The sequence below is a fragment of the Lates calcarifer genome, linkage group LG12 (assembly GCF_001640805.2).
Source record: "Lates calcarifer isolate ASB-BC8 linkage group LG12, TLL_Latcal_v3, whole genome shotgun sequence".
NCBI classification, from domain to species: Eukaryota; Metazoa; Chordata; class Actinopteri; family Centropomidae; genus Lates; species Lates calcarifer.
Genome location: NC_066844.1, coordinates 25,682,732 through 25,693,836, shown reverse-complemented (window position 1 = coordinate 25,693,836; position 11,105 = coordinate 25,682,732). Strand labels below are relative to the sequence as shown.

The following is an 11,105-nucleotide window of genomic DNA, read 5'->3' as shown; positions in this document are numbered from 1 at the left end:
GGATACGACGTGAGTACGTCTGCTAGCATAGCTAGCTAACAAACGTTGAAATTAACTGTATCTGGGGCAAGAAAGGTCACATAAATAAAGAATGGAACACGCAGGCAATTATTATAGATGTTATTTCAAAGCATGTGAAGTGATACAGCTGAGTTTCCTGGCAAAACGTCGGACATGACACCTGTTCTCCACTGCAAGCGACGTTAAACGTAAGTTAGCTTCTATGCTAATGCTAGCTCTTTGTCGCACCTGGAAATTATATTTTGAAACTTAAATTAGCGACAAAGTACCAGATTACAGCCACAAAGATCAGTCGATCAGTAGTCGTTAATTAAATGTTGAATAACTGACAGTCGAATCACCTTTTCAGTCAAATATTTTGCGGTTTCTAGCTTCTAAATTATGTTTCATGATTAATGGATTAGTTATAAAAAATACCATTAGTTGTAACACTAAAACCAGCCAGTCAATATGTGGAACCTTGCACATAGTAAACATTATCAAAGTCCTGTTATGAGGACGCACAGGACACTGTTGTTCACTTTAATTGCTGTTTGCCTCCATAATATCCGACTTCATGGTTAACCCACCTTCAATAAGCTTCTCTGAAAAAGCCCACATTCCCCGGTAAACCCTCAAATTAGATTCTGATAATCTTGCGCAACAATTGAGCTCCTCACTCTCTAGTATATTCAGGAAACTGTGCACCCAAAGTAACCGCACAGCGCAAAGTGGATGAACACACTCGGGACTGCGTCGTGACTGAAGGAGGGAGCACCCAGACCCCTGCTGCAGCTCGGTCTCCGTTATCTCCTGATCTTCTAAATGCAGCATCTATCTTCATCCTGATGCGCCTGCTCCTCCTCATCCTCCTCCTCCTCCGCCACCACCACCACCATCATCATCTCCTCTCCCTCCTGGATCAGCAGAAACAGGTAGGACATGCATCCGATTTGGAGAACATCACCCACATATCCAGCTAGTGAGGAAGGGAGGGAGGGAGGGTGGAGGTGGGAGATAGTCCTTTTACATTCTAGTTCCCTTTTTAGTTTGTCCATGTCGTGGTTGTTAGGAGACCGCTGTCAGATGAGGAGATGCCCTGGCATCCGTAGTGAGATGCGTCGGCAGGAATGACACACTGTTGCTACCCAGTCAGTCTGCTATCGTTGCCACAGAGACGTGCATTCTGCCGCAGGTATGCAGTGGAGCGGAGGTGATGGATGCAACCAATTAGTTTCTTATTTTCCACGTTTATTCTCATAGACACATGCTGCATATTCTCTCTTCCTAACATACAGTTTGAAGACATAATGACTGGTCTGTGATATAATTAGACGACCTATTTTCTGCTCCTAGTTTCCACTGAGACTCAAAGTAGCCACAGTTTGTGCCTCTCATGTTTTACCATTACATTTGAGTCTCAGAGCCAAGCATCCTGATTGTTTAACAGCATTTACTGCTGTTTTGATGGTGTCTCCAGAATCCTCAAAAACTCTTAATTGGATAAAAAATAAAAAAAAAAAGTTTAAATCTGTTGCAGTGTTGCAAACAAAGATGGCTGCTTGTACAATGTGAACCAAAATTTTAAATGTTATTATTACTTACATTGGTACATATTGAGATTTCTGTTCAGTATTTTATGTTTGTATAAAAATAATATGTTAATAATTTAATTTTGAACAGGGATGAATGTCATTTACAGCTGCCTCTGTTAGGATATACAACTGCAATTGATATTTTTGTTGAACAGGCAGAATATTTTTCATCCAGACTGTTAGAAAAGCAGTAAGTGTTGTTAATCAATCTTGTGGGTTTTTCAAGGACAGCAGGTCTTTATTTTTCAGAAAACTAGTTGTGTGACTAACTATGAATCAGGCTATATTCACTCTGTGTGCATCTGCTGGTTGTTGTAGGCCACTGCTGGTTATAGTAAAGTCTCTGCCATGATTATTCCACTGGTAGATGTAACTGTTGTCACCAGGTGTGGCTCATTATTTGGGTCTTTTCATCTCAAAATATAATTTACAGGATTTTATGTGAGAAACAGTCTCCTCACCTTTTAGTTTCAGCAGCTGCACTGAGGCTGCTGGTCTTTTCTTTGGTCACACAGAGTTAATCAATAGTTCAACTATGACCTGCCCACTTACCACTGTTACACACATGCTGTGGCCAGCTGTAATCAACATCTCAGGTGTGTTTTCACTTTTGGTTTCACTTCCAAATATGTGGATTAGATGAAAGGCCTCTGGATTTTTTTAGATGCCTGTCTGGTTGACTGGTTCACTGGAGTGAAATCTTATGATGACCAAAAGGAGTGATGGCCCAAACTGTGAAAACAAGACCAAGTTTGTTAAAAGAAATCCTTTAAGTAAAGAGGATATATATCAAAATCAGAGTTTGAAAGGCAGACTGCCATCACCATTAATCTTCCTCACACACAATAGCTCCTTTGGTACTGCTCCTCTGACACTGTCAATGAATAATGCATACATAATTACACTGTTTGTGTTTGCAGTGTAGTAAAAGCTGACATCTTGTCTAGTGTGTGTGAAATCTCAGAGGCTGAGGAGATCCAGGGCATGCTGGACATCTCTGATGAGGCAAGCACATTGGCCAGCGTTAGGAGTGTCTTATAGAGGCAGTGTTGTTCTGAAATGATGGCAGAGTGATTGATCCAGCAGCAGAAATTCAGCCAAAACAATATGAGCTGAGCAGCAGCGCACACACTCCAGTCAAATCAGCAGTTAGGTAAATCTTAGAGAGAGAAAAAGCGATTTCATTATGTTTACACAAGCATCCGCACATATAATACTTGATTAGTTAATGAAATGAATTCAAATGAGTCATTTAGGACTGTTAATTACTGCTGCAGATTCAGTCTTCCTTCTGTCTGTCATTTGCATATCATGGCACAGTGTTAGAATTAATTTAACCATGACCAATTCTCACTGCAACAATCAGAAACACTACTGCAGGCATTATGGTCCTCGCAGAATCTCTGGACAGATGGATGAAAAATCAGTCTCTGATTATGTTTTCTTGTGTGTTTCTCTCTGTTCTCTCGTCCCTCCCTCCCTTCTCTCTCTCCATCTCTCTCAGTAGCTTGATTGAATGCATGTCGTTCATGGTGTAATCTCACAGTGATAAATAGGATGGGCTGTTTGGGCTGTCCAGATGTGCCAATTAAAAACTTCAGAGCTATTTCATACCTGTTCCTGAACCTTTTTAGTGTTTGATTTTATTCTAGTGAGGTATGCACATGCCAGTTTCCTCTTAAAAAATCTTTATAGCACTGTATAGGCACTTAAAGTTGTTTACACTCAGAGGACATCTGACTTCTTCTGTTGGATTCCCTTGTGAAGGACACATTTTCAAAATTAACAACACACCTAAACCGAACAACTGTTATGTGTTTGTTTCACCATTTTGATATTGGCAGCACTGCCACTAAAACATTTGGCTGTGCAACTTCTATTATGCTAATAGCCATCTAGAAAGAGTGACAGCCTTGCCTGCCAGTAGTGCCCTTCAGATGCTTAGGTGCAGTGTGTTTAATTGTGCCAAATGTAGCTCCCAGATTGCACTATACCCTAAAATAACCAGTCTTTTTTTTATTGCCCTATTGCTTTGTGCTGCTGTTTACCTTATTATGTAAGGAATGTTATATTTTGCTGTTGTAAGCCGTGCTGTGTCAATTCTCCTGATTTCTGAGTCTTGGCAAAAGTGGACTTTCAGCACTTGCAGTTAAATAATCTAAGACTCCAGGGTAAACCGCACATTAGAGTGCTTACAGTGGGCTGTTTGTATTGGGAGCATTCAGGTCAAATCTTTTGCTCAACAAAGCCTTCAGTGAGACTAAAGGAACTTGCTGCACTTCATTTTCGAGGAATTACGCAATACAGCAATGTAAGTGACAAACTGGTCGATAACTAACTTGAAATTTGTTCATATAGTACCTTAAAATGCTTTCTTTCATGCTCCAAATATGGTATGTTTCTGTATATATTTTATGCATGCATTGTTTTTAGGATTTTTTCTTTCATTCGCCTTCCTCCAAGGCTTAAAATTCCTGCCACGTATGAGGCACAGCAGGTACCTCCTGAGTGGTCACCTAAGTTCCTTCCTGCTGACTTGCTGTTCTGTGTGTTACTCTCCCTCTGAGACAGAATTCACTGTTCATGGCTGTGTGGCATTAGAAAAGAGTGGGAGTTTTTCAGGTTGTACAATGTAGAGTGAACATCATGTTTGTGAAGGGGATAGGTAATTGCTAAATGCTCAGTGGCAGCAGTGAATCGGATCGCTCGAAATGGAGCATCTGCAAACAAAAATGTCTTAGTTACAGAGTCTGATAAAGATTTTAACCAGTTCCTGTGAGCTGCTGTTGGAAGATGGATCCTCAGTCTTTGCTACTGTTTGTACTCTGAAAAGTTTGGAAACAGATTTTTGTTTATTTTGACAAAGTAACTGCAGATGTGTGTGGGATGGCATTTTTCTTTTGTGAGGATAGATGAGCTAAAGAAAACCAGAGGTCAACATGCAGGAAGCATAAGCCTTTAATCAGTACTTTAATGTTAGTATCACAGTGGAGGAAGTCAAGGAGGCAATTGATGGAACTAAAGTGAGACCAGAGACAGGTATTAATAACTAACCCAGTTGTTTTAGAACGACTAAATTGACTCCATTCATCTCCTGTTTCTCTTGTTTCTGCTTTTAGAATAATATGGTTTCCTCTCTTTGTTTCAGCAAACACCCCAAAAACAGCACATGTTAACGTTCAAGTGACAAAGCCCTCCAGCAGCCGAACAAATCATGTCTCTTGTCTGTTGGGAGTAAGAGAGGAAATAGTGTAATGTAATTATAGAGCCACACAGTATCAAGGGATTAAGTCAGGGTGGTAGGATGGGTCAACAGAATGTTGGACAAGGGAGATGACTGTCCGCCTCTTGTTTCCTGCTCAGAGTTAATGTCGATTTCTTTAAGTAATCACCATGATCATTTTTTCATTATTATTTTAACCATAACAAAGACCGATTATTTTAACCCTAACCACGATTTTTCTCAAGCCGAGTTGTTTTTGTGGTGTAAGCTTAGTGGTGCCAGATTAACAAATGCTTTGATTTTTGCGTCTGTGCTTTGTAACAGTCTTTGGAGCTGCTGCCAAGTGATGCTGTCCTGCTGATAGTGGCATCAGATCAGAAAATACTTACACTGAGCTGTTGTTTAAATTGTAATGGATTGGACAGTCTTGGACGTGCGGCACTTGAATAAAAGTTTTTATTTATTTTCAAATTAATGTTTGTTTACTTTTCCAACATGGCTGCCTTAAACATCTGGACTGAACAGGGCGTGTTAAAATACCCAAACCTGTGTTTTGGCGTTATATGTTATTTGTAATCCTAAAGATGTGCTGACAGGGGGGTTGGAGGATTTAGTGTCTGTCGTCCTGTGTGTCAGGTTCAAATGTAATGAACAGCTGTTCACACTCTTATTGGGAGCCACAGACACAGACGGAGGTCATGTACACCTCTAATATGAACTGGGATGGGGGATATGGGATTTTATGTAGCATTGACTGATGCATGTCAGTAATAAAGACATATATGAAATGGCTTTGGGTCAGTGTGATGCTGCAGGTCATGGGGTCACCATATAAAGGTCGTTTAGTAGGACTGGAGGTGTGAAGGACCTTGATCTCTCACGGAGATATCAGCAGCAGGAGTCCAGATTGAAACAACACTGTACTCTGTGGGTGTGTATTGACGTTCACAGTAATATACAACAGTAAGGTCACTCAGGAGTCACAGTCATTTGTCATTTTGTGGAATTGTTGTGGCATTGATGTCGTCCTTGTGCTCGAGTCTTTGTCACTCTTTTTTCCAGAACGAGCTGTTCTGAGGCGCACACAGTGTAGCCGTCACAGCAGCAACACTTTCATATTTTCATGCACTGCTGCTGTTCTGTTGTGTTTCTAAAAACTGTATAATATTAATGCAGGTTGCAGAGACTTGCAGAAACTGTAGCACTTGTATGTTTGTGTTGTTTCTTATCTTTAATCACATAAACCCTGCTGATGGGCCGATGCTTACTGGTTGACACAGACTCTCTAAATACCACTAAAGCCATGCAACAGGATTCTTTTGGGGTGAAAGGGATTCGGAAATCCATCTGTGGTCTCAGTGCTTCCTGGCGATCATGTTTCTCTTGTATCTTTGTTCTCTTTCTCTCCTTATCTCGCTGTTTCCACGACTCTTCATCAATTAGCCAACAGTTCTGGTTCTTATTAATAATGTAGCTACAAACCCATGTAAGAATCAAGCTTGTGTGTTGACTGTCTGAACAGTATTCCTGATTTCGCTGATTCCTGAAGCTGAAATCTCTAATTAGGAAATGTTGCAATGTTTTTGGAGGACAGTTTCAGTTTTCAGCTCAAAGCTCTGCGACACTGTTGCACCCACTGTCGCACATGTTGTCATACTTGGTATTTATTTCATGAGTGCTGTGCTCAGCATTGAGTTTGATAAATACCAGCTTAATTTTTTGTTTTCCACTTCAGCATATTAGACTTTAAATCAAACAATTTGCCCCATTACTTGTCATTTCAAGTGCCCTGCATCCAGATGAAATCCAGCTGTGATTGACTGTCTAAGCCACACAGATGCGTCTCTGCTGACCAGATCACACATCCAGTTACAATCCATCATGTTTTTCCTGGTTACACGCAAATCAGGGTTGAACCTAGTCGAGTCCAGTGGGTGGTGATGCACCTGAAGCTGTTTGGTAACTGCAAAAAGTGCCAGAGGCAGAATAACTGAACTAAATTTCAGCCGTTTAGTTACAGCAATAACAGTTGAGGTAGCCCGCTAACAACCATCCATCAGCTAACACAAGCATGTGGATGAGTCGCACTTATCGACTATGAGTGAGATGAAAGTTTTATGGTCTTCACAGGCTCTCCCTCACATCGCTCCTTCCCCCATACAGATCAGTGCCCTTCAACCCACACAGATCATTAAGTGGTTTAACTGATCAGGGATCAAATAAATGCTACAACAGCTTTGTGCACGCTCTGTATAATCCCATGTGTTGAAATCACTAGAGCAGCTTTTCTTCCTGTCGCTTGAGACAGTAGCTAATGTCAGTGTAACTTCAGTGTAACATTAGCTGCCATTATCACAGGAGACAGAGCCTGCGAGTGGTTATTTGTGGGTCTCTTTTTTTGAGATTGGACAGCTAACCTCTGTCTATATCTAAGTGTTAGTGAGGTCACTGACTCTTCTCTTAAGATTTATTTTCTAAACATAGTCCTCATCTAAGGCAATTCACCACAACAGTAATCCCAGACGTACAGAAAGCTGAACTGTAGCTGTAACAGTCAAACAGTAATATTCTTGACCAGCCAAGGCAGTCACCTGACATTAGTCCAACTGAGCATGTTTCATTTACAAGAAGACCAGACTGAATTCCTGGCACTGCATCACCAGGGAAGATACCAAGTGTTGGCTTAAGTCTACTGGGTTTAGATTTCAGACAGGGCTTGCAACCAAGTATGCATAGGCTGGATATAAAGGACATGCAACTAACTATTTAGTATGGTTATAAACAGCCTCAGCTGAGAGTCAAACAGAGTTTAAACTCAGTCATTGTTTCATTTAAAATGCAGTGTGCAGGAGTGGAGAAGGAACACAGCAGAAATGTGTCACTGTGCTAATGTTTTCTGACAGCGCTGTGCAGGATGTAATCTTTCAGAGAGGACAAGTCTGAATTAAGTTACACACTGAGCACTTGTACATGTATAAATTCACAAACTAATAATTGTCATTCTTTGTGGCTGTAAAATACTTCTACTAAACCTCACTTGGAGAGTAATAGGCTGCAGTGGCTGAGAGGACCACTAGTAAATAGATGCATGATGATGGGTATTGCTATAAGCAGTTCATTGTAACATTCATGCCCCAACTTAGAGCAGACAAATTATTTTCTTCACTGCCTCTTGACCTCCTGTGGGCAACATGCTGTTACTTTATTTCTGCCTGTTTCACTAATGTTCTGTCCTGATAAACTAATGAACTAAACTGTTTTTTTTTTCTTTTTGTCTGTGGGGACCTGATCATATGTCAAGGCATCTTAGCGTCTGAGTGAGTTGTTTGACTGAGTACACACCTGTCCACACATAACCTAGTCTATAGCCACTGGTAACAGCTACACTCCCCTGAAGAGTAATATCTGCAAGACTGCATCCATTTACTGTACTTTACTGTAGCCCGGCCACTGCAGTGTATTAACACAGTAATTTAGTTCAATAAAACATTGTTTCTGCTCGGTGGTATGGCTATTAGAGCTCTCATGACATATCATAAATTATTACCATGATATGTTTGGACATTAACGGTTACAGATGTGCCATGAGCTTGCCAGAGAGGCTGGAAGCTGCACTGCATGTGGTGAGATCCTCTGTGCTACTATTCTTTATCAAGCCAACTTTTTAAAATTGTACTTTCAAACTGTTTCACTTTAGACGTTTCACAAATTTTATCTTCCTGTGGCTTCGTCTCAGTTTAAAGAGTCAGGCTGATGTGCCCCATGTGGGGGGAGGCGGTTTGAGTACATGCTGGCAGGCCAGAGATGGCATCTAAGTATAGTTTTATGCGTGTGTGTGTGTGTGTGTGTGTGTGTGTGTGTGTGTGTGTGTGAAGGTTTTGGGGGTACTGTCTATTTACAGCTCAGCCTGTGGGAGATGTCCAAGTCCAACAGAAAGGGCAGGGGGGCATGGGAAGACCTCCACTCTTCCTTGTGTGTCATCCTTTTCTGTTAAGACTGTGTGTAGCTGTGTGTGTGTGTGTGTAGCTGTGTGTTCATGGGTGTATGCACACTGTGTGTTGATGTCAAGGTTGCTGAAAATAGCCTCTAGTGCTTAAGTAAGAATATGACACTTGTGCATGCTTGTGCACACACACAATTGTTCAGGGGGAATTGTCTAACAAGATTTGGATTTTCCTTGTGGCTCACCCCACAGCTGGTTGTTTACAAGGCCAAATACTTTCTCTTCCACTGATAGTGATTCATTATTTTCAGAGGGAGACAGAGAGAGAGAGTGAGTTAGAGAAAAAGAAAACAGAATTGGAGAAACAAACTTTTATTTGACTTTATTTTACTTTGAATTGAAGAATGTTTCAGTTCTCAGTTTACTGCATGAAAATAAATGCTCTGGGGTATTTCCAGATTACCAAAATATCAGCTGTCCTTCAAGGCCCACTGATCTTTTTGACCATGTAAATGAATCATAACCACTTCTTTCACAGACTTTATCATAGGATGTAGTTTACTCAGTTGTCATGGAGATGGCTTGATGTTGATGAGACATGATCGAAAGCTCCAGGAAAACCTAGTAAGTGAACCTTTGAGTCATATATTTTAGTGAAATGGCTAAAAACGAACTGAATTTATCTTGAGTTGATAGATTAAAAAAATCAGCTTTTTGTGTCTAATTATAATTGAAAATAATCCCTGTACATTTCTGTTTTGGTTACTTTTTTTCTTACTTTACTTACAGAAGCTAAAACACTGTATTTTTTCATTGGGGCTCTAAATGCCTGGAACTCCCTACCAGGCAGTTAAGTTTTGCTTGAAGATCTGCTTCAGGCTGTTTGAGCATTCAAACATCTTCGGCTGCCCGACACAACAACAACGCTCCTCTACTGTCGGCCACCAGGCTTCCTCATGGGATCAGCTGTGGTTTACCTGCTATCCTCGAGGGAGCCTAAATAGCTGTAGTGTTGGAGATGTGAGTCGCTCACATTAATTTCTCTTCTGATATCTTCTCATCTGATATGTGTTGATCCGGTCAGACAGCAGATGCAGGTTTGACCAGCATTGCTCTGTCGGTCTGAGTGTGGTTTAAGGTTGGGTCCCCATTAGCAGATGGGATGGGCTCCCATCACATTCTCAAACGCAGCTTTCAAGAAAATAGATTTTGGCAGGGACTGTCAGAACCCTGCCATGAGAAGGCTGTTGCCCCACTGTTTCCAAAAGTGCATCCTCATCTGTTATCATACTCAACTTTATGACTTTATGACAAACACGTAATGCTTTTACTTTAAAAAGTAACTGCAATGAAATAAGGACCAGTATGTGTATGTTTTTGCTATCGCTACATAACACAAGTGTTCACTCACCAAGAATACGTCCTGTGGGCAGTGCTGCTTCTTCATCCTCTCATGTTGGACTGAAGGCAGAGTGGACGCTGCAGTGATTCATAATTGCCAAGTGTTATTATGAGATGGGTTGAGCCATTGCTGGCTGGTTAGCATGCTAACTTCAGTTGAAGAAAAGAAGAGAGAAATAGAAGCAAAACGTTGCTTTCCCCTGCTGGAGACGGCTCTTGACGAGTAAAGGAGAAAAATTTGATGTTGAACTTGTAACGTTTCCTCTAGACTGGTAAGTAAACAGCTGTTAATACTAATGTTGGCTATGTAGTGATGGCAGAAGCTTACATATAGCATCTTTAAAGCTAAAACATTTTGATTTTCCCAGAAAAATAGATAAATTATGTTCAGTGATAAAGCCAAACCCCATGACAGACACTTGGCAATGGTTTTCTACAGTCTGATTTTAATTAAACTGAATGTTATCTTACAATGCTGTTGTTAAAAAAGGATTACATCAGAGGAAAGTTAAGAGCTGATAATAGCTGTAATCCTTTCTGTTGCTTTTGAAAACATCATACACAGAAACAAGAAGGTGGACAGGTATTAAGACCATTTTGAAGCAAAGAGCTTAATGCTAACTGTGATCTTAATTATGAGAAACAAAATTCTGCACTTACATCTTAGTGCCATTAAAGCTGATTTACATATGCTTTTTATTTTTAGTTTTGTCTCTGCAGTTAATAAAAAAATCAATTAAAGAAACCACAGAGAGTGCAAACCAAGCGTACACTCATCTTCTTCAAAGAAGAGGAATCCTTTTTAATGCAAAGTTGATTACCGCCAATTCATCAGAAAAAGTTTTTTGGCTTCGGCTATGTGTTAGAGTGTGCTCTCATTACAAGAGGTCATGCTAGCAGGTCCTGTATATACACGACACCAGCTCTCTCCCTCCCTGCCTCC

General features: G+C 40.6%; 1 protein-coding gene across 2 annotated transcripts in view; it reads left to right on the top strand.

Moving 5' to 3' along the window:
- Window positions 1-537: 537 nt before the first annotated feature.
- The window catches only part of atp2b2 (ATPase plasma membrane Ca2+ transporting 2), a 108,526-nt gene continuing 97,958 nt past the window's right edge, over window positions 538-11,105 (top strand). For both annotated transcript variants that reach the window (XM_051074490.1, XM_051074488.1), the window contains exon 1: window positions 538-935. The gene's annotated coding sequence lies outside the window, so the exon portion shown is untranslated. The remainder of the gene's footprint in view (window positions 936-11,105) is intronic.